Source organism: Leptonychotes weddellii, chromosome 8 (assembly GCF_054177405.1).
Source record: "Leptonychotes weddellii isolate Sample4059 chromosome 8, ASM5417740v2, whole genome shotgun sequence".
Taxonomy (NCBI): Eukaryota; Metazoa; Chordata; class Mammalia; order Carnivora; family Phocidae; genus Leptonychotes; species Leptonychotes weddellii.
Window position 1 is genome coordinate 67,056,257 of NC_138376.1, and position 20,745 is coordinate 67,077,001.

The following is a 20,745-nucleotide window of genomic DNA, read 5'->3' on the forward strand; positions in this document are numbered from 1 at the left end:
GGTCCTGGGCCAGGGGCGGCCAGTGTGAAGTCTGATCCCCCTTGCTTATGTCATCCCTCCTGTTTGTAGTTAGTTGTGCCAAGGGTTTGGTTCCTAACCACATTTCTACCCCTCCTACCCTTTTTGATGTGGCCTCTTCTCTACAGTTAGTTGTGGAAGATACATTCTGCCAGTCTTCAGGTTGTTTTCAGAGTTAGCTGCATAATGTAGTTGTTGCCTCAGTGTGTCTGTGGGACAAGGTAAGCTCAGGATTCTATTCTCCCACCTTTCCCAAAAGGTCTGTGTTAGCGAACAGAAGTTCTATGCACATTTTTTTCAAACAGTGAAAGGTACGGACTCCTCATACATTTTAAACTTCTTGTACTATTATATGAGAATTTTGCATGTTTGCATTTAGAATCCTTCATATTCCTCCCTTCATTACATCTTTTTAAAAAAAGATTTACTGATTTATTTTAGAGAGAGAGAGAGAGAGCATGCATGTACATAAATGGGGGAGGGGAAGAGAAGAGAATCTTCAAACAGACTCCCTGCTGAGCTCAGAGCCTGATGCAGGGCTCAAACTCACAACCCATGAGATCATGACCTGAGCTGAAACCAAGAGTCAGATACTTAACCGACTGAGGCACCCCCATTCATTACATCTTAAGAATGGTCAAGAAAGGGATATCGAGGGGCGCCTGAGTGGCTCAGTTGTTAAGCGCCTGCCTTCTGCTCGGGTCATGATCCCAGGGTCCTGGGATCGAGCCCCGCATCGGGCTCCCTGCTCAGCGGTGAGTCTGCTTCTCCCTCTGCCACTCCCCCTGCTTGTGTTCCTGCTCTCACTATCTCTCTCTGTGTGTCAAATAAATAAATAAAAAAAAAAATCTTTAAAGAAAGGGATATCGATATGGACAATAAAGCTCATAAACCTGACATCTATAAAATCCTGAAGGTATCAACTAGGGAATTAAAGACCATTTCAGCAAATTCCCAAATATTTTCAGGACATATACAGATCCAGCTCCTCCTTTTAAAGTTTCCCAGTCCTCCAATCCTTGCTGACTCTTTTCTCCAACTCCTACCACACTTACCTCTATTATTCATTCCGGCCCTTGATCACATATTACCATGCACTGTACTTCAAATGCTTCATGTTTATATGTGTCATTTCCAAGATAAAACAACTTCCCTATAGACAGGGACCATATTTTATACTGATATTGAATCCCACAAATCATATCCTGTGCCTAACAGATTCTCCACAAAGACCAAGTTCTCAATAAGTACTGATTTGTCTAAGAAGTAATTTTAGGAAAATTTTTAAAAACTTGAGTCAACATACATAACTCATACATTAGGAAACTGTACAAAATAAAAACATAAGTTGGCTTAAGAGGCATTTAACTGAAGTTCCACACGAAGGAAACACTGGTAAAAAAAAAAAAAAAGACACCTGAAGTGGGAGGTGGGGATGGTTATGAGAAGCTTTAAATGTTCTGCCAAGGAGGCAGCAAGAAGCATAGATGATTTTTAAAGAGGGGAAGTCAATGAGTTCATTCATTCATTCATTCATTCAACAAATACATATTTATTGAACACCCCGAGTGCCAGACACTTTCCCAGGTACTGAGACTACCACAGTGACCCCAGGAAACAATAACCCCTGAGCTTATGTCATAGTGAGGGAGAGAGACAATAAACAAGCAAGCCACACATACAGGATGTCAGAAGGTGATAAAATCTTTGGAGAAAAGGAAGGAAAGGAAAGGGGTGAGGCACCTGAGAAGGAAGGCGGTCCCTGCACTCCACCGGGTGTGAGGGAAGGCCTCCCTTCAGGGATGGGAGAGAGCCTGAGGCTGCAGAGGGAGAGCTACTCCTTACTGTGGGTCCCACGCACTCTCCTGCCTGTTCCCACAGACCGACCAGGCCGTACAAGCATATTAACAGCCAGACGGCAATTCCAATATTCCAGTCCTCTTTCACACTCTGGGTTCTGGGCCTCTTCCTCCCCTTAATTCTCTCAGCTACCCCACCCCATCCAGAGGCATTTCCGACACCATCGGGATTCTCAAAATTATAGTTGGGTGGCAGAGCCATCTCAACCTCTCATCTTCCTTTGCCCATTTCCCTGAGCCTAGCCTATCTCCGGCCTGGCTTCTAAACCTGGGGCCTCCCTTGGGCCTCTTCCTGGTTCCTCAAAATCCAGCCTCCTTCCCAGGATGCATTCTCAGTAGCAGAGAGGAAGCCAGTTCTGGCTCCCCTGCTGATTTCCTTCCCACCTGAACATCCCTTTCCAGAAACAGACTGCTGGCAAGGAAGAACAACAGCAGCAGCTGAGGCCACTGCAGGGGTCTCTGCAAGCAAGAGACCAGGGTCAGAGAGGAGGAGCGTGTAGGTGCATGTGTGCACACGTGGGCGTGCATGTAAGTATGTAATTATGCATTTCACGTGTGTGCGCATGCCAGGATCTGTACAAGAACGGTGTGAGAAAGGGGCGTGGGCATCAGGCAGGAGCAAATGGAATCTAAGAGAACAAGTGAGAAGAGGTGAGTGCTCACAGAGAGAAAGAAAGGCAAATATTTGCCAAGAGGGAAAGTAAAAGAGGCCCAAAAGGAAACTCCACAGGATATCAAGACACAAGGGTAAAAGCGTTAACAGGGAGGTATTAGTATTAAAATCCCCAAATGCTGAGAAGATGGCAGGAGACCAAAAAAAAAAAAAAAAAAAAAAAATCTGTCTAAAATGAAGTATGAAAGAGGCAAGACGGACACAAAATTCGAGCTAATAAAATTCTACCGGTGTGCTGCTTCTTAAGCGTTTATTTCCCAGATCAAGGCTAACACAGCAAAAATAACTAGGAAACAAACGACAGAACATTTCTAAAGATGATGTTTAGAAAGAAAAAACTAGAAATTTTAGAAATTCAGCTGCCTGCGTTACAAAATGCAAAAAGGAAAGGCTCTTGGGTCAGACTGCTGTGGTCAAGATAATGATCCTGAATGGTCTGGCCAAACTACAGGCGAAACAAAGCAAAACTAAACAGGAAAACAAGAACGCTCACATACACAGATGCAAGTCAATAGGCTGCACTGTGTGAACACACCCGGGACCTCCCCATGATGTTCAGGGTCTCCCAGGCAGCCCCCTGGCCATGGAAATGAGGCAAGGCCCTTCCTCCTGCGATAAGTGCCCCTTCTCCACTTGGCTGTTTCCTCTGACTCGCATTTTCTGTTAACCTTCCTCTTGGAATCCTTTGACAATGACTCACAGGGCAATAGGGCTAGTCAGCAATACCACAGCCCTCCATAGTAGACGCTGTGTAGGAGGCAAGCAGCTCTGTGGACTGTAGTAGGTACCGGTTTTTTCCTTTCTCTGTTCAGAGAGGATTTGCTTTTCAGCCACATTTCCCTCAAAACACAGCCCCTGACAGGAGATGCTTACTACACAGATTTCTAAACGATGAAATGATCTGACTTTGGCTACTTGGTCATAATGAAACTAAAAACACTAAGATGAAAAAACAATAGTGTGATCATCACACCTACAAAAAACAACTTTATACTTGGGTGAAATCATGAGATCAGAAAAAAAAAAAAAGCTCAAACTAATATTTTCCAACCTTTCACTAACAGCTAGGGCTAAAACCACATGTTGTGAAGGTCTTGCACTGTGTTATTATTAGAAGTCACAATTCTATTGATACTGATGAGTCATTTGTATCGGCGGAAACCAAGAACTTCCATCAACATCATGTTACACACAGTCACTGTGGCTTGGCTTTTTCTTTATTACTGGTCAAAGCTGCATCAGAATGCTTACTGAAGCTAAAAAGAAAAGAAAAGAAAAGAGAAGAGAAGAAAAGAAAAGAAAAGAGAAAAAGAAAGAAAGAAAGAAAAAAAAAAAAAGGAGAACTCAAGGATGTGCAAAGCTTCCCTTCCCCAGCTGATCTCAAGTTATTCATCCTTCTCAAGACAGGTTAAGATGATTTGATCAACTTGTATCTATGAAAGGAAGTTTATTTAGAAACCTCAAAAAAGTAACATTTCACACTTTCCGATGAAAATAAGCAGAACTGAACTCCAAAAACAAACAGTGAAACCATCTTTGAAAACACACACCAGATTTAAAATGACCTGAGGTCAGGTTGTTGTTTTTTTGTTTTGTTTTGTTTTATAACCTTAATAACATGCAACGGATATATACAAACTCTGTCATCACTTAAGGGCTCGAACCACACAAAACCATGTCAGGCTAGCCACTGAGCACCCACTCCCCTACTTCCCCACTCAAGGCACATGCTCTTTCCCAGAGGGAGAACTAGGTCAGGTTTCAGTTACACCAAGAAAACCTATGTTAAAGGTTTATGAGAGTTCCTTTTAGTGCTAAGGAAGAAATAACAGCATATACCTTTCCCCTTATTATCATCCCCTTACCCTTCTCCCCTTAAAGATCCCCAGAAAATTTAAATGAAGCAAAAAATCCATTCTCCTGAGAGAGTCCCAGAAGTGCCATGGTTCTTACGCAGTCTCTGCAAAGGTAGAAAGATGCCCAATATTCTACCCTGCAACCGGAAGGCTCTGACTGGCTGCTGGAAGAAGGGAACCCAGCTCAGCAGTGACTGCAGATCTGAAAACAGCCTGCCTGTCGTTCACCTGCCCGGGTGCTCTGCAAGGGCAGCATGGTACTGTGGGCAGTTTACAGTGCGGCCAGCTGAGTGCCGCATCAGCTTCGTGAGTCAGCAAGCGATTCTGGTAGGAAACTGCTGACATGCTAAATTACTCTTGCATACATAAGGTGCACACACCTACCCAGCAAAAATCAAAACAAGGTACATGCAAATTAGCAAACAGGAACCTCTCAACCCTTCTATTTTCCAAGGTTAGACCAAAAATACAAATAATCTATACGCCACTGCTCCAAAAGGAGCAACGATCATAATAATGAATAGTGGTGATAAACAAACAGCTCACTCTCAGTGTTGTGATGTGTGGAACAGCTGCATTCAAATCTTACAAGCCAGTTACTTTTAACTGGTTTTAATTTTAACTGGATTTAACTGCTTTTCCTGCCTTCTGAAAAATCAAAATAGTTGCCCTACCGACCACAAAAACTGGTAACAGACCAGCACAGTTCCTGTTTTTCAGAGGGGACTTACTTTCATACCCACAATATCAAGATGCTTAACAAAATAGTGGAAATTTAAAATTCACTGTTTGATGTGGGAGACTTAAACCTGTACACTAATTCAGATCCCACAATGTTATAATTACATCTCACGTTTGTCCTACACGTCTTTCATCTCTGGTCTCTCACCTACTACAGGACCCAAAAATCTACAGGAAAACTGGTTTTCTGGAACTCAGAATGCATTTTCCCATAGAGACTATACCATGCTAGTGAGACAGTGTTCCAGGACAGTCCATGAAACTGTCTCGAAGGTAAAATACAAGTGAGAGGTTAAATTTGCAACTTAAAAAGAGAAAATAGTACTATAACAATAGTTCCAAAACCAATTAAAAATGAAAAAAGCCTCCTGATTGACTGTGTTTGAGGAAGCATCAATTAGAGGAAGATAAGGGGACAGCCTTCTAAATAAGACTTTTGGATTTGGTCTTTGGTTTCACTCTGGTTCTTTTAACATGGTTTAAATGATTAATTTCACTTTAAAATGCAAGGCATTCTCTTATTTTGGCATAATGTAACATTTAAAAAAATCTTTATATTTATCAGTTGTGAGCACTGATTTTTTTTTTTTTTGCTTCAAAAAAAAAAAAAAAATGACCAAGAATTGGAAGAGAAAAATAGAAGGGAGAATGGCTACAAAAAGGGGATACTAGTGATTGAGGAACAGAAGGAAATGGACTCAGGGAGAAAAGAAGGCACGGAGGTATAACTAAACAACGAAGACAGAGGAGAGGTAGGAATTAGAGAAAGGTCCCCCACTAGACGGTGAACTCCCAGAAAAGGGTCCTCTTCCACCCAGCTGCTCAGTGATCCGACCTATACAGCAAAGGAAGAATGTCCAGCAGGACAGTTCCACAGATAGGCACTAGATGGCGCCATCAACTCAACATAGCATGGTTGCTGGAGTAGTTTGCCTTGGGGAAGGGGTGCTAGGCAAGGCAGTTGAGACTCCACAACTGGGTTCTTAGCAGGCAGCATGTCTATCTAAAATAAACACGGCTTCATTAGTCAGTCAACTTCTCCAAACATCCAGATGTCAGCACCATGCTAATAGCTTAGGGCATGTCGATTTGTAAATGTATCAACTCAAGTTTTAGTAACAAAATAGGGTAGGGAGGCAGTTGAGTGGGGTCCACTGCTTTTTTTTTCTCCTAAAATTGAACACTTAAGGATAATAGAGTATTTTGGGTTCACTGCTACTAAAATAACAAAAATTCCTAATTATAAACCAAGTGGCTTTTCCTTGAAGCTCTGTTGAAATGTCAAATAACACACCATCTTGTCACACAGGTTTGTGTGATCAGATCCAGTGTTTCGCAGAAGGAAGGTGGTATTCACTGACAAATATATTTATTATAACATTAAAAATCATCGGCGCTTTTCATTTTTAATATTACAGTGGTTTTTATCCTCTGCTTATGTATATCCTCTATCCAGGGTTGGATTTATAAACAGCCCTCCCTTCACTCAGAAATGTCCTCCAACAACCGGTTTACGAGTGTGCGAAATCTTAACATTTCCATCTACAGAATTTCACTTCTTTGGCTTTGTCTCCTATTAATATGCTGATGCTTCAGAAAGAAGTAATGATACTAGAAATGCTGTTGTTTACATCCTGGTAAAATTGGTTTCATAAAATCCCTTTCTGAGATTGGTTTTGAAAGGGAACCAGGGGACTAGTTAAGGGCACTGGTGGCTGAAAGGCCGCAGAGTGCAGAAGAATGGGAAAGAAGATAGTGAAGAACTGATAGCAAACCTTGCCTAGCTTTACAACTGCAGAAAGGATCATCATCCCTGACACTGATCTTCCCAAGGAGATGGATGAGAAGTAAGGGTTAACTCTAAGTATGTCTACATTTTCTTCTTGCTGAATGGGTAATAACATCTTTATAGTTAATTTCATTTTTTTTTTCAGTTTGACTCTTCAGGGCTCATTCATTTGCATAATATGGAATCTTGAACCCATATATTCTGCAAATCAATGCAAGTAATTCTCACACAAAATCAGCAGCTTTAATTTAAGCTCATCATTGTTTGCATAGAAATCTTTATGCACTCATCTGCCTGATTTTTTTAATCACATAAAACCTCCAACAGTGACACACTAAGCATCTCCTCATTTAGCCATCTCCAAAATTTGAACTAAATACTGAAAAATAAGCACAATACATTCATATACTAGATCATTTTCCAAATTGGGCTTCAAATGTATGCTTGATGTTCTAGCAGCTCCCAAGAATAATGCCTCTTGACTAAGGAAGACAACTTGGATGTCCGTCCCAGGGCAGAGCTGAGTCAGCATTCTCAACAGTGACCCTGCAAACCTGAGATAATCAGGGTCACTGCCAAACCAACTGCCTCCCTGAGTCCTTTAAAACCATTCAAATCCCCAGTTGAGAGTTGCAACATGCTAATCTGGCAAGATAATCTCTTCCTGAAATTGACCAGAATGAGAGCAAAGGTTACCTGCTTTTATCTGTTACTAGTAGATAATATTTCTAATTAGGAGCTCTAATGGAATTGGTTCCGCATGAAATTCTTCCACCTCAGTAGAATAATCTACCTAGTATAGGAATGGTTTCTTTCACCTTTCCTACCTCATTAAAAAAAAAAAAAAAAGCTAAAAACAAAGTCTTTACTTAACAAAAGGTAGAAGCTTGAACTACAAGAAAATCCTGGGGACAGAGCCATGGGATTCATGTTCTTTATCTAGCTCTTCTTTGGTCTTTATGTCACCACTTCTGTTCTCTGATCCCCAAATGGACAATTAAACCTGAGGAATGAAATTACTAGAAAATGAATCATATGAGAGACAGAAGATATATTCATTCGAGTTCACTGGAACATTATTTTTCAATTTTATCTTTCAGATAGACATCAACAAAATAATCCAATATTGCTGAGTGAGTTGGCCTATATTTCCACTTCTGAGAACTGCTAGAGAGCAAAAAGGAAAAGCAGGGGGAGGGGAGAGTGGGTGGGGGCACAGAAAAGCAGGGTGGTTAAGGGAAGAGGCTCTAGCATCAGACACCTAGTTTCCAATCCCAGCTCTACCCCTCATTAGCTGGGTGACATCTGTGCCTTAGCTTCTAATGATCACACCTAGTTCTGGGTTGTTACAAGGATTAAATGAGTTAATATGAATAACACACAGAGGAAGCTCCCAACATAGGTTAGCTATTATCAAAGAAAAAGAGTTTTAGCATACAATATAGTAGTTTGTTTTAAATAGATACTGTCAGTTTGTTTTAAATAGATACTCAACGGACTGAGCCACCAACTCTTGGTTTTGGCTCAGGTCATGATCTCAGGGCCCTCGGATCAAGGCCCAAGTCAGACTCTGTGCTCAGCGGGGAATCTGCTTGTGGATTCTCTCTCTCCCTCTGACTCTGCCCCTCCCCCTGCTCATTCTCTCTCTCTCTAAAATAAATAAATAAATCTTTTAAAAAAATGCCTTAAAATAAAATAAATACTGTCAAAACTCCTAAATTGTGCTAAGAATAGTCTAAATAATCCTTCTTGGTCTTCAGAGGCTGGAAACCTTCCTGCTCTGAGCTAAGCAGGGGTTTCATACAGAAGCTGGACTCACATTTTCACTAACGATCCTTGCCTAGGTCACACACATACCTGCCAACTGGGAAGGATGTCTGTGTAACTTCTAATCATTTAAATGTCAAAATGACCCTAAATAGGTTCAAAATAAAAATGCTACCTTGAATTTCTTTCCAAGTATGAAAATGAACAGTATTCTTGGCAATTAACAATTCTGTTTTTATCAGGTTCTAAAGACACAGGTAAATAAATCAATTCTGGACTCTGTATACAGGAACCATTATTTGCCAAAATGGACCCAAGGGTTATATCATGGTTTATGCAATACTCCAAAGGGCCAAAGACAGTAGTGAATTAATAGGATTAGGAGGCTATGAGGAAACCGCAAGCCCCAAATTTCAGATAGGCCCTGATGGCAGCTCACTCCATTAATTTCTCAGGGAGGGCTACCCCAACTTCCCAACCTGGTGGAATCCCCCCATTCCCTCTGCTGCATGGAATACCTTCCTTCACAGAACATGTAGTGGGTGATCTGTCACTACCTAATTAATGTCATCTCTACTTTTTTTTTTTAAGATTTATTTATTTATTTGAGAGAGAGCACGAGCAGGGGGAGGGGCCGAAGGAGAGGGAGAGGATCTCAAGCAAGCTCTGTCTCCCCGCTGAGCACGGAGCCTGATGCGGGCTGACCTCACCACCCTGAGATCATGACCAGAGAAGAGTTAGATGCTTAACTGACTGAGCCACCCGGGTGCCCTGTCATCTCTCCTACTTGATGTCGTTCTTCACTAGGACAGGGACCAGGACTGGGTTTGCTCCCCATGAACACTATGATCACCTAACACCATGCCTGCCACATAAGAGAGGTTCAGTATATGTTTATTTATGGAATGAATGAGGCATCTATCTCTAAAGACTGGCACTTCTGAACACTTGGGCCCACTTAGTTGCATCCAGGTGGTTTTTCGCTTAGGGAAATACAGAATGGGAAGAAAATAAAAACTGCTAATAGTGTGTGGATACTGGGATCCTAAGGAAACTTGCTGAGTATGCACCTTCCCCTTCTTTTCATACTTATAGAATGGGAATAACCACCCTGGGCCTCTCCCAACTTTAAACTCCAAAGTGAAAGTCCAAGCCTTCTGAGCAAGACTCATGGAGAGTCCCGAGGAAACTCCAGAAGCATCTGCGGAAAGTGACCGGGGAGAGAGAAGAGAAGAATATGCAAGACTACAATTGATGGAGGACCAGGAAACTCAAAAAGATTTCTTCTGAAATGAACCTGGAGTTTGTCACGTGCTAGCTGCAGGCTCAGGAACAAATGAAAACAATTACGAGAAGCCTGGGAGCACTGGACAGTGGAGATTTAAATGCTTGGGGAAGGAAAAGATGAAAGCTGACACAAAGACAGGAGCTCGCTCGCAACCAAGCGCCAGCTCTCAGGGGCATCTGCAGTGTGTCCTACAGCCTTCAGGAGACACACAAAAAGTCAGGGAGGAAAATGACACATCTCAGAACCAAAGGACAATTTATTATCAGGCTAAGGAACAAAAGAGAAGTTAACCAGGGGAATATGCTGGAGAAATGACGATTATGAAGTCACTGGGGAAGACTGAGAGACATTTTGGCTGTAATTCCAATGACTACAATGAACGAGTACGTGAAATGCTTTCAGATCGGGGAGATTTATTATTTTGGAAAAAAGGAAAAACAAAGGCAAAATTCCTGCCTGATTTGTGAAGTAGTGCCACTAGTCGGACAAGGTTCAATTTCCATATTCTTTAGAAAAGAAATGGTCCTTGAAAAGGACAGAGAAGTGATTCTGAGGATACTTCCAGCATTAGGGAAGCTGAGCAGCATGCTGATGGTAAGATTAGGTTTCAGTTTTAGGTAGACTGACATCTGAAATTAAAAAGAAAGAGAAAAGAAAAGGGGAAAAAATAAAAGAAAAAAATGCTGAACTGGCAAAGAAAACTACTTTTCTATGAAATGTCTTAGACCAAAAAAAAAAAAAAGGATATTGTGGGCAATCTATCTGAATTTACAAAATATTTAGTTCACAGCAGGTTTCAGTTTGGATTCGAACAATTTGTAAATATTTACATAAAATTTAAAGATGGGCCAGGACTAGGTCATATGCTGTCACTGACAAAACAGGAGTGATTTTCTGTCATTCCCAAGGACTTGCTGCTGCTTTGCCTAACGTGGCTCCAGTGGAGCCAGAAGTTTATCTTCTTTTCCCCCAAAATGCAAATTTTTACAACCAGCCCTGGCTTCCAATCCTCCAGTGCCTCTGGTAGGGTCCTATGTCACTGGAGCTTCCTTAACATCCAGTTAGGAAAAGGGGAGGAACAGAGAGGCAGATGCAGTGTTTGCTGTATAAACGTAGGTTTTGACAAAGATGTTGCATCTAGTATTGTTTTCTGTTCCCTGTACAGGACAGTAGGAACCATGTCCTCTGTTTACTATGGTCCCCACCTCACACCTAGTCACTGACTCAGGGCTGGACTGTGTATACAGGATGGGGAAAACCTTTAGGCAGTCAAGAAGACACACACTGCATCCAGATGAAATTCTTTGCAACATAAAATGAGAAAATTCCTCTTCTGTAGAATGGGCACGATGCCTACTTCACAGGGTTGCTTTGAGGAGTCAATGAGATATGTACAGGTAAATTAGTTAACACTGTTTCTGGCACATAAGGAGCATTCAACAAATCATAGCTATTATTTTAGTGGATGTTTTCAAATGTCAATTTCTCATGTAGGTCCTCAGGCAATAAATAGCCAAGTTAGCCCATCTGGTCAATAACAACTACATAGAGAACAAGGTTATTCAAAAGCAATGGGATTATGTACCTGCAGAGGATTACATGGTGCCCATGGTATTAAGTCTCTGGCCTTTCATGTTGCATTCTCTCTCAAAAAGAAAGTTATCAATCCCTGAGTGGGACTCAGTGTGGATTTCAAGTTCTGTTTTTCTTGCATCTTGCAACTTTTTGGATGGCTACAACCATTTATTTGGTGGAGACTCATAGATCATCTACTATGTGCCAGGCACCCAGAAAATAGCCATATACAGAAAAATTAAACAGTAAGATGTTTTCGCCGGTTCAGTGGTAGAAGACAGGCTACCTGCAGGCCAGGTCTAGCAACTGTGTATTTCATCCAACATTTAAAAAATTTTGAGCTAATATTTAAAAATTAAGAATTCCATGCAAAAGTCCAGATAAACAGCTCCTCTTGGATAAATCAGATGACATGGTAACACAAAGCCAGTATTCCCACCCATTCCTACCTGGCAACAGTCCATGACAAGAAGCCAAGACAAAGTAGTGGTCGCCTGCCCCTTCGTGCTACGCCCCCCTCCTCACCAGGAGAGTGAAAAATGAAAATGAAGGGCTCTGAATTCAAGAATTATTAAGGATTTCAAGACGATTAACAACAGAAGATTCAACCAAGTGTGAGATCCTTCTGAGCAGGGGAGGAGGATGCAACAGAGCAAGCACATGCCCACAAAGCTGGTCGTACACCACACCCCCTCTGCAAAACAGGAAGGGTATTTATTTCTCTAAGTATTCTGTCATTCATTCAGCAAGGAAGCCAGCATTTGCAACAAGCCAGATACCATACCGCCTGAAATCTGAGGTACAAAAGGTAGGGGAGTGAAAGCGCCACACAGCTGAGCTAGAGAGCCTCTAGGATCCCTTTCCTCCCTTGTTAAGGCTGGATCCATACCAGAGACACTAAGCGTGAGTTAATCCAAGTAAAATTAAACTGCTCCCAACAATATAGATAGGCCTGAGCCCTTTTGTTGGCATCACAGGAGTCCCCGATCATACATTCTGCAGAACAGCTCACAAGCGCTAATGAATAAGTCCCGACGGCGTGCAGACAGTGGGCCCAGAAGTGAAGGGCTGGCCTAGGAGAGATTTGAACATGAACCTGACCATCTGGCTCTCTGCGACTCACTTTGATCACAAAATGAATTGCAACAAATTGAAGAGCACATGGCTAGAGTTAATTGTCTCATCTGTAATCTGAACCTACTTTTAAGCAGTTATTATTACCCTCTATCAGGTGGAAACGTTTCCTACCATCACTGCAAAGTGCATTTCCTGATGAACTGTAATGGATCATTAAATTCCATATCTGAATAACAATACTTTGCACTTATGCAGTGCCTTTCATCCAGGGATTTCAAGGCAGTTTGCAAATAATTAAGCCCCTCATACAGCAGCCAGAGGTTGAGCCACTGGAAGGGACTTGTCTGAAGACACTGAGTCAAAGGCATGATTCAATAGAAAGAGAATAAATGGTTTCCTCCCAGGCATTAGTGACACTGAAAAGTGAATTGGGGAGGGGGAGAGTGGGTTGTTCTGATTCCCTCCCTCCCTTTCTGCCTTACTCCTTTCTCTATGGCAGATCCTCACATTCAATCTACAAAGAACAGAAAAGTAACTAACACGGATATTCATAATTTAGCTGAGAGTTCAGACATACACATGTATGAAGAGAATGTTTTTCCGTGTAATCCTGGCATATACAATACGAACCGATATTTCGATCCACCTGCAGAATCAACAGATACCAGAGGAATTAACTCAACACACTTAAGATTACTAAATGTCAAACCTAAAGCCTTCCAAAATCCAAAATGAAAATATTGCTCTGCATAAATAAAGTGTGTTCTAACAAAAGTACTTCATTTCATGGTCGTGTATTCCATTTTGGGGGACCCCCCCCCCGTGTATGACATTCCAAGTTTCAGGAACAACAAATAGGGCAGAATTGGGCAATCAGTGTATTGTCTAAACCAAAACACTGGAAGGGAAAAACACTTCAGCCACCACAAGTTTTGTGGTGAAATTATAAACTCCTGAAAACCTGAATTTATAATGGAAATGCTGACAGACCTTTCACTGGAGCAGTTTGAACGCAACACTGTAATTTAGCAATCTCTCTTACAGACTAAAGACTAATTCTAACAAGATGTCACTTTGACTCACGTTTATTACTACCTGCAAGAATGAAAAATGCCATTTACTCGGAAGCTGCCAGAGAACCAGGGTGGGGCCATCTCACATTTTCAGCAAGACGCCCGCTGCCTTACCAAAATAGCCCTCTCCGCGGTGAGAGTGGCAGCCTTTCACGCGCAGCTTCTTTCACGTCAGCTAGAGCTTCGCGGCTCGACATGCCTTTCCTACATGTTACATTTTAATGATCTGAAAAAACCGTTATCAGAGTTAACATCTCTAATTTTACTCTAAACAGACAAAAGCAAAATATCTCATTAGGCATCATCTCCGCCAAGGTTCCCACTAGGCAGACAGGGATTTTCATCTGAAGTAATTACCCTTTTTAGTTAAATACGCTCAACAGATGAAATTTACACACAGAGTGCGACTGCAGCCCTAGACAGTGAAGGTGAAAACTGAGGAACGCCGCGTCTGGCTACCCGCGGGCCCCCCGGGAGTCTGCGGCTCAGTAGGGGGTGGGGCGCGCTCGTCCCTCCCCTTTCTCGGGGGCCACTGGTCGCAGCGACCGCGGTGACCGGGCGCGAGAGCTGAGAGGCGCGTCTTCTCCGGCCACAGACAAAACCATCGGAACAGCGCCTACACCGGAACTTCCCCCAAGTTGTCAAACTCGCCTACACGCGAGAAGGTGCCGGGAATACCCGGCACGTCCACAACCCCCGAAGCCAAGGGTACGCGGCCCCTTTCATAGGCATACACTCGGCCCTGCCTGCTTCCTCCCACGGTTAGAGTTCCTGCAAATCCTCGGCCAGACTAAGGTGGACGAGATGCTCACTCGAGTCCCCTCTCGCGGGCAGCTGGGGTAGTCCATGAGCGCCGCCCGCCGCCCTCTCCAACCGCACTGGGCTACTGAGCACACCCACCCGTGAGAGGAGTACGGGGCGATCACAGGGAGCCTTGGCGCGGGGAGGTGGAGAGGCGTCTCCTCGATAAACTCCTCTCCTAGGTGGAGCTTGGAGACTGAAGTGTGGGGAGGAAAAAGAGGGTGTGTGTGTGTGTGTGTGTGTGTGTGTGTGTTGCACTTTGATTTCATGTAGAATCTTGGGGGGAGGAAGGTGCAAGGTTTCCCAGTCGGAAGGCACGAGCCCCGCGGTTCGAGCTCCCAGGGACGCATTCCGATAACGCGGTCATTCTCTAGTAGGGATTCCACCCAGCGCGCTTCCCGCGGTCTGCGCTGCGAGGCCCCCAGCTTGCCTCTTCCCGGGACCCTAAACTTGGGCTTTGATGCCGCGCCAGTCGCGGAGGTCCTAGCCACCCAGCGGCGACTGACAGCTGAGCGCGAAGGCTCGGCGGCCGCAGTCCCTGCGGAACAGCCCCAGGCGCGGACGCCGCGGGCAAGGAGGAGGCCGCCGGGCCTGGCGCTGGGATCGCGGGCTGGGGGCCGGGAACAGGGCCGTGGGTCTGACAGCTGCTTCGGCTCGCGCGGACGCGCGCCTCCCTCCAGCCTGCCCTCCCCACGCCTGACTTATTACCCTCTGCTCCTCCTCCCCCTGCTGTTCCAAAACACCCGTCGACGCGAGCAAAATACAATGCCGCCTCGCCTGCCGTAAACAGCCTGGCGAAAGAGCGCATATTCGCCGTGGCGCGTCCGCCGGCTCGGCTCCCACCCCCTTCCCGTTCCTAGAAAATGCCATAAAAGCGGGCCGGGCGCTCGACGGGCGGCTGCGCGCCGGGCGGCCGCAGCTCCCTTCCCGCGCCGCTTCCCCACGCCTCCCCGCCTGCCCCGCGCTCCCGCGCCTCCCGCAAACTTGCCCCGCCGCCCCGCCCGGCGCCGGGGCCCGGAACCCGGGGTCGGGGACTCACCTCGCCAGAGAACTTTGCGTCCTTTTCCGCCTCCTCTTCCCAGCGTCTTCCCAGCCTGCAGCCCCCTCCAGGGAGCCGGCGCGGTGGGCGGTTCGGGGGGTCACCAAAAGCTCACCGAGAGGACGCGCATCACATGGCAGCTCGCTCCCAGCCCCCCGTGTGTGCCGGGTAGGGGGAGGGGAAGGGTCGAGGGGAGGCCGGAGAGAAAGCGAGAGCCCGGCGGCAGCGGCAGTAGGCAGGCGGGGTGGCGAGGGCGGCGGCGGGCGCTCACGTTAGCGCTGCTGAGACCGCAGCCCGGGTGTGCACGGTCGCTGCTGCTGCTGCTGAGGCGGCGGCGGCTCGGCGCTGTTTGCTCCGCGCCGCGCGGCTCGCGCTCTCCCCGGAACGCCCACACTCTCAATCGCTACATTGTTGACATTCGGCGCTGACGTCACCCGCTCCCCATTCACAATAACTTTACGGGAGCCGGGCAGCGCACCTCCCCGGCCGCTGGGGCGCCGTACGCCTGGCGACTAGCGTAAGCCGCTCCGCGAATGGCGCTCCGGGGGCTGGGGTGGGGGGCGAGGGGCGGGGGCGGGCGCGCGCGCCCGGCCGACTCGCGGGAGGGGGCGCGCCTCAGCCGCCGCTGCACTCCCCGCTTTGTGCAGCCGCGCGGCGGGGAGATCCCCCTGCTACCGGCCCGGCTGACCGCCTGGCTGGGTCCGGCCTTGTTCGGGACTCGCAGGGGCCATGAAAGGCAAGGGTTGGGGGCTTGTGGTGTGGAGGGGGGAGTGGTGAGGGCTGGTGTGGCACGTGGGGAGGGGTGCAGAGCCCAGGGCCCTACCCCCCCAGGAAGAGGAGCCAGATGTCGAGACCTGGGATTCCTGGGTTGTCTAGCGTTTCCCAGGAGGGGCGGGAAAAGATGCTCCACGGGCCCCCACAAAGCTAACCGGGTCCCCCATGAGTGGGGGTGGGGAGAGGAAGAGTAGCTTCTGACCCACCAGCTGTGTTGACGTCTGAATCCTTCACCCGAGGGCCTCGGCCCGTCGCACTGAGCGAGTCCGTGAGCCCTCACGACTTGTTTTAGAAGGGTTGAGAGCAGTTGCGAAGTGTAAATGAAGAGCCTCGCTCTCAGCTTCAGCCCCAACTCCTACTGTGTTCCAGGCTCTCCCCTGCCTCTTACTCTGGAGGCTGCCCGGGTGTTGCTCCTGTACTTGAAGGCCATCGTGTGGCTGCCCTGTCAGAAGAAAGCTTGATGGTGGTGAGGATTTCACAGAAAGTAATTAGGACTTGGACTGAACGAACATTGCAATAAAAGACGGTTGTGTTGGTGCAGTGCTAGTGCCTGCAACTTTACCCTTGCCAAGGCCAAGAAATTCTGCCACGTTCCCTGAACACCTATAACTTGGCCCCCTTGTGTCCCGGCAGTATTCCATATTATTACATGTGGTGCTGATTTTTAATGAATATTATAAAACTTTGGCTCGCTCTACTGAGGGAAGGATCATAAATCCCCCCTGTAAAATGGGCACTGGCATATGCTGAGGAAGCAGTGAAGCATTGCCCTGGGAGTCTTGTGATATCAGCCAAAGTGTTACCCTGAACCACCTTCTTTTGAGGCAGAGTTTTAAAAGGCCCCATTTTGACCGTCTGTGTGGAAAGCTAAGAGATGGACGAAAGGAAGCTGAAGGGGCCAAGCTGATTTTCCTAACAGCATTGCAGGGCCTCTCGTGTAGGTCTGGAACCACATGGAGGGTTTCTGTCTGCTAACTTTTACGGTTTTCAGATGAAGAGAAGCCTCAGAGCTTGGAGCAGGTCTCAGTCTCCTGACTTTGGGTCTGGTGCCGTTGTTGTTGACAAAACACCCTGCTTCTGAGGTTCCTGTCTGGTGCCCTGGCCAGGACCGAGAAGACTGATCTCCGGTCTGCCCTGGCAGGGCCAGTTCTTAGTCTTGTGGATGGTGATGTTTCTGCATTCCTCATTCCTGTAAGTACATGAGCGCCAGTGTGATAACTTTGTGCGTTTTAATAGCACCAGTCGATGTTTTCCTAGAGCCAGGCTTGAGAAGATCCCTGTGAGGGCCATGCAAATTCGTTTCTTTACAAGCCAGCCATGATTGCCCAGCTGTGAGGAGTTGGGCACATCGGTGTGGGATGCGGAGGGGGGAGGAGAGGGACGGTACTGCCACCTTGCTTCTGGTCCCAGATGGGCCCAACAAAGGCTATTAGGTCATTTCAATTAGTCTACTTGCCAAAGACTCAGACTGCAGTTTGCTTCGTTTGAAATTCTCATGTATGAGATGGGACAGTGATTAGAGATGAAAAAACCAAACGGAACTGTGATAGGTTGTATTACCTAGTCATTCAAGGTGGTTGGATTAGAACTAGTTGACCTCTAAAGTCCTGTCCAGTACTGCAATCATGTGGCTCTGTGGCTGTGAATAAGACAAAACCGTTGCCTTTGAGGAGCTTGAAGCCTAGTAAGGAGTTAGTTATTTCCTTTTCAGTGGTTAGAAGTAGGTTACTTGATTTAAAGCCTATAAAAACATATTCAGAATTATATGAAATTAGTACCGGACACTCTTAACAGTACTACCTCAGAGGTTAGGCTATGGATGGCCTTAGCACCCTTATAGTGAGTATTTGCTGGCCACTCCCTGGGTTTATGGTGCTGCTCTGGACACTTCAGGCATTTACAATGTGAAACAGATGCAGGGTCTTCTCTCTGTGTATTCATGGCAGTAACTTAAGTAGAGGTCAGTTGATTTCCCATGTCTGCAACGTTCAACCTTTTCTGACATACTTTTTTTTCTACATAATTACATGTGTGCACTGATCCAGAATATGGGTTCATCTGTGATACATTTCTAAGCAGGATATGATTTCCAGGGATAATAACTTTGAACCATAGCGTTGAAGTCAGTAAACATTATTTCTATAAATCTCCTTGATTTTGTAAAATAAGATAGGGAGAATTATTCAGGAAACAAAAAATGAGCAAAGGAAGACAGAAGAAATGAGCAGTTCACAAGTCCTTGATTTTCTTGCTCTCCAGCACCCAATTAGAGGATCTGATGATGTTGAGAAGATATAATAGTTTCCCTTAGGCAGAATTTTAAATGTGGTACCTTGAACAAGATATAGCAGGACAAAGTTAATGTCCAGTGAGAGAGAACAGAGTGAGATGTTTAGAGAGGGAGAATGCCAAAACCAGGAGGAACAAATGTATTAAAGGAAGTTCTGTTAAGAAGAAACTGAGTTCTACTCATTGGGCAAATTCCTCAGAATTGTGAGTAGGGTTTATTATTTCAAAATCTGATGTTTCAAAGTGTATCTAAACCATAAAACTCCAGCTCAACACTGCACAGGTGACACTTGGGAGAACTGATGAAATTTGAATATCTTTGGCAATTTGTTCAACAATTTTGGAGCTACCTATTATGTGGTAGGCACTGTTCTACAAGCTGGGATGTTGAATTCTTATTCTAGTGATGAGATGGGGGTAGGAGAGGGAGATAGACAAGAGCCTGTGTGTGTGTGTCTGTGTGTGTGTGTGTAATATATAAATATACATATAACTATATACAATTATATTTATATAGTTAATATTATATAATATCAAGTTGTGTGTTATAATATCTGGGGGTGAAGAGTGTTGTAAAAGAAAATAGAGTATGTAAAGGAGCTCAGAAGTGATAGGGGTGGAGCCATTCTTAAATAGGGTGGTGGGAGCAAGGAAGGAGTCCCTGATGAGAATACCTGAGCAGACATATGAATGAAGTGAGGGGCAAGTTCTGAAGCTATCTTGAGGAAAAGCTTTTCAGATATGGAGAAGAGCAAGTGCAAAGGCCCTGAGGTAGAGAGGACTTGGCATGCTCCAGGGATAGCAAAGAAGCTACTATGCCTGATACAGAAGAATAGGAAGGAGAGGGCGCCTGGGTGGCTCAGTTGGTTAAGCGACTGCCTTCGGCTCAGGTCATGATCCCGGAGTCCCTGGATCGAGTCCCACATCGGGCTCCCTGCTCGGCGGGGAGTCTGCTTCTCCCTCTGACCCTCCCCCCTCTCATGTGCTCTCTCTCATTCTCTCTCACACAAATAAATAAATAAAATCTTTAAAAAAAAAAAAAAAAAGAATAGGAAGGAGAGTAACAAGAGATGAGGCCAGAGGGATAGGCAGTAGGGTTATAGTTTGGTGAAACGAGAAGACATTTTTAGGGATTTCTACAGAGAAAGGGCATGACTGGCCCTGACTCCTAAGAGATCATTCTGTTTGTGAAGTGGAAGGGGAGGACGAGTATGGAAGCACAAATTATTAGGAGGCTATTGAGGTTATTGAGATAGGCTAAGAGAGAGTTGATGGTAATTTGGACTACAATGATGACTATAAATGGAATCTAGATGTATATTCAAATTAAACCAGACAGGATTTACTGATTATTCAGTTGTGGGATGTGAGGTAAAGAGGAGTCAAAGGGAATTCTGGATTTGGGCATGAACAGTTGATTAATGGATACTCCATTTAGTAAGACAGGGAAGGCTATAGGAGGAGCAGGTATGGAAGGAAAGCTCAAGTATTTGGGTTTGGATGTAGTAAATTTTAGATGCCCACCAGACATCTAAGTGGAAAAGTTGAGTAGGCAATGAGACATGAGAACCTAGCCTTCAGGAGAGAGGTCTGGACTAGAGACAGAAATCTGTGTGTCAATCAGCTTAGAGAATCTGGAAACATGAGTAGAGAAGAGAAAAGAAGAGAAGAGGTCTGAGGATTGAGACCTGGAGCACTCCCAACATTTAGAGTTCAGCGGATGAAGAAGATGAAGGAGATCTGGCCAAAGTGACTGAGAAATAGCAGCCAATGAGGGAAAGGAGAGAAAGAATTGGAGCCAAGTGAAAGAGAATGTTTTGAGAATCAGGGAGTCTTCAGTTATGCCAAGGCTGCTGACTTTTCAACTTGGTCACCTGGAGGATATTGGTGTCTTTGATAGAGGGGAGTGGTAGGGACCACCCCTGGCTGGAGTGGATTGGAGAAAGCGTGGGAGGAGAGGAAGGAGAGGCGGTGGGTATGGACCACTCCCTCGCTGTGCTGGGAAAGTGAAGATGGGGAAGTGAGCGGCGGGCAATGGGAGAAATGAGAGCTCATTGGAGAGAATAATCCAGGCTAGAGGGGAAACTGTTGATGCACAGAGAGAGGGGATAACTTCTGGAGGGAAG

General features: G+C 45.5%; 1 protein-coding gene and 1 long non-coding RNA gene across 6 annotated transcripts in view; one reads left to right on the top strand and one right to left on the bottom strand.

Moving 5' to 3' along the window:
* BACH2 (BACH transcriptional regulator 2) overlaps positions 1-15,962 on the bottom strand; it is a 353,806-nt gene extending 337,844 nt beyond the window's left edge. For 2 of the 4 annotated variants that reach the window (XM_081828646.1, XM_081828645.1), the window contains exon 1: positions 15,557-15,962. The gene's annotated coding sequence lies outside the window, so the exon portion shown is untranslated. The remainder of the gene's footprint in view (positions 1-15,556) is intronic. The other 2 variants (XM_081828648.1, XM_081828647.1) reach the window with 1 other exon arrangement.
* A 230-nt stretch (positions 15,963-16,192) lies between these two features.
* Positions 16,193-20,745, top strand: part of LOC115944989 (uncharacterized) — a 169,180-nt gene continuing 164,627 nt past the window's right edge. The window contains exons 1-2 of one of the 2 annotated variants that reach the window (XR_014147807.1): positions 16,193-16,796; positions 17,322-17,521. This is a non-coding gene — a long non-coding RNA (uncharacterized LOC115944989). Of the gene's footprint in view, positions 17,522-20,745 lie in introns of both variants that reach the window. The other variant, XR_014147806.1, reaches the window with a different exon arrangement.